At 45.3% G+C, this 2,865-nt stretch overlaps 1 pseudogene; it reads right to left on the minus strand.

The window, feature by feature from the left end:
• Positions 1–380: 380 nt before the first annotated feature.
• On the minus strand, positions 381–2,581 carry LOC115187650 (3-hydroxyisobutyrate dehydrogenase, mitochondrial-like; annotated as a pseudogene).
• Positions 2,582–2,865: the final 284 nt, after the last annotated feature.

Raw genomic sequence — 2,865 nt, forward strand, 5'->3', positions numbered from 1 at the left:
TTTGTACTGTAATGCAAACTTTATAAAGTGCTTACCCTCTAACGAGGAGCTTAATAAAATATAGAATGATGCAATTATCTAGATCAGGCACCTTGTCTTCCTCCTGCTAACAGACAGTACAGACACCCGTGCTAGGCTTTAGAGTAGTGGGTCAAAAAGCAATCCAATATCACTGGAAGGAAACATACCTATAATCTCTCACCTTTTATTAAACATTGAAACACATACAAATACACCGGAACATTCTATCCCTCCCCATGTCAAGATTAAATAAACCCCACCACAGGAAGAGAAAAACAAATCAATGATCAACAGTGACGTTGCAGTGAGGTGAGTGGCGACTAGAACTAAGAATCATCTGAAGTCTCAGTGGTCTATTGTTGACGAGTGAGTGTGGTCGTTAACAAGTATAACGCGGGTCATTTCCTTGACAACGCCTGGGTCTGCTTTCCATGACGACGTGTGCTAAGGTAGCACCGATATCGTCATGGTGATAGCTGTAGTGGTTAGTCAGCCTACTGAGTGACAGTGACTTTGGAGAGCCTCCCCACACCTCAAAACATCCACTGTCTTCTAGCCTAGCCATCTAAAACATTAAAAGAAAGCTACTTTAACAAAAGGCAGGATCACAGAGGCAACACGACTCCCATCTTACAGACACAGTGTAGTCTAGTACTGTGCTGAGATGATCTGTCACATCACGGCTGGCTGTGGTCTCTTGGCTTTGACCCAATACACACGTCTTGACAAGTCCTGGGGAGGGGGGCAAACCGACACACCAACTACATGGTAGTAGTCTTGTATGGAATAGACCCTGGTGAAGCTATGGATGGGGGGGAGGTACTGTTCCCCCGCCCCTATTGGCCCTCCTTGTCCTCATCCTCCCGCAGGAACTGGAAGACAGAGGAGAAGTCTTTGCCGGCGTAGCCCCGAGCACACATCATGCGGTATATCTGGTGGGCCAGGGAGCCCAGAGGGACAGGGGTCTTGGTGTTGGTGGCTGTAGTCTGGGCTAGTCCCAGGTCCTGAAGAGGAGAAACACTCATTAGCTCTCTGTCATCACCGCTTGTTGTACACAGCACAGTTAAAACATGTCAATCTCTTTCAAGTTACATGAAAGTTAATGTCTGTCAATAGTATTAAGTAAAATAAAGTCACAGGAAATTAAAGAGCCCCTGAAGAATCAGCTTCTGTGACACTCAAACATTTGTGTACTAAACGTCGAGAGAGAGAGAGAGAGGGAGTAAACGAGACCCACCTTGGCCATGAGTTGGGTCCCGAAGCCTCCCTGGTAGTTGTTTCCAGAGGGGACTCCCTCCATGACACCAGGTACAGGGTTGTAGGTGTCACTGGACCAGCAGCGGCCTGAACTCATGTTCAGGATCTTAGCCAGTAGCTTAGGGTCCAGACCTAGTCTGCCAGGGGCCAAATCACAAGCATTAAAACAAACAAAACATTTGACAAGTTTAAGGTGGGTTACTGTTTACCGTGTGGCATTTCTCTGATTGCTGGTTAGTCATAACTACAAGTAAAGGACGAGTCAGAGACAACATGTAGACAGTTGAAAGAGTAGCAGCTTATAAAAAACAAAAGGAGCTTTTCCATTGGATAGTTCCTTTGCGTGACTATAGTGGTAGTGTTACAGATCTGTACGATACTCATAGCATGGTTCTGTTCAACAAGCGTTAAGTGCAACAAGACATTTTGTTGGAGATGCGTTCTCTGCTGTGAATGTATTAGGAATACTCAACCGGATGCCAAGGTTCATGGTCTCAGAGGTCCCGATCATGCCAATCGCCAGCAGCATATTGTTGCAGATTTTGGCTGCCTGTAACAAACAGTCTCCTGGTTACATCCCATGTCGTTTTGGAATAATCCTCCCTAATGCTGCTAGTAGGAATGTAATGTGTGTATCCCCAATGGCACCCTATTCCTAAAGTGTTTTAACCTTTGACCAAGGCCTCGGGACAGGTAGCCTAGCGTTAAGAGCATTGGGTCAGTAACAAAAGGTCGCTGGTTTGAATCCCTGCACCGACTTGGTGAAAAGGCACTTAACACTAATTTCTCCTGTAGATTGCTCTGGAGAAGAGCGTCTGCTAAATGACCCCCCCCCCCCCAAAAAAAACATATAAATAAATAAAAGAGACACAGGTCATGTAAATGTGTATGTACTACCTGTCCAGTGCCGACGCCCCACAGTACACCACGTTGGCTCCCATACAGGTGAGCAGCTCCTGGCCGCAGTAAACTCCTCCTCTACCCACTCCCCCCACCATGAAGGTCAGCTTCCCTGAGCTGGCCCCCCCCACCTGGAGAAGAGGGTGAGATGCACATCCTAAACTTGAAATATCTGATGAAGTGGAACGTTGTACATTGGGTACATAGCACCGCCAGACAGCACACTTCTAAAACATGGTGGTTTCATTACAAGTATGTCAGTCACTGCTGTTGCTTCTCAAACTGTTATGAGGAATCACAGAAAGATTGATGCAAATCTACAGAGCACTTTACTAAACACAGCTTGTTCCCTTTCAAACACCCACCCTTCTCTCACCAAGTTTGGCTGAAAATAATTCCACATAAATCAAGTGAAATGAAAAATGCAAGCCCTAGGCTTGGTGAGATTTCCATAGCAAGTTTCATACTCAGTCAAACAGAAGTTGTGGGAAGTAAAGTGACCTAAACATATTTAGACAAAATGAGTGGCACAAAAAGCTGGCTGAGAGAAAGAGATGTCTCAAATCCCATGACAAATGTGGGGTAACCAGTTAAAAAAATTATTAAAAAAGAAAGTGGGGAGATTTTCTTAAGCATAAAAACTCAAGCGACACAGCCCCAAAATGCGTAGATAAAATGCAACCCTTT

Source organism: Salmo trutta, unplaced genomic scaffold, assembly GCF_901001165.1.
Source record: "Salmo trutta unplaced genomic scaffold, fSalTru1.1, whole genome shotgun sequence".
Lineage (NCBI taxonomy): Eukaryota > Metazoa > Chordata > Actinopteri > Salmoniformes > Salmonidae > Salmo > Salmo trutta.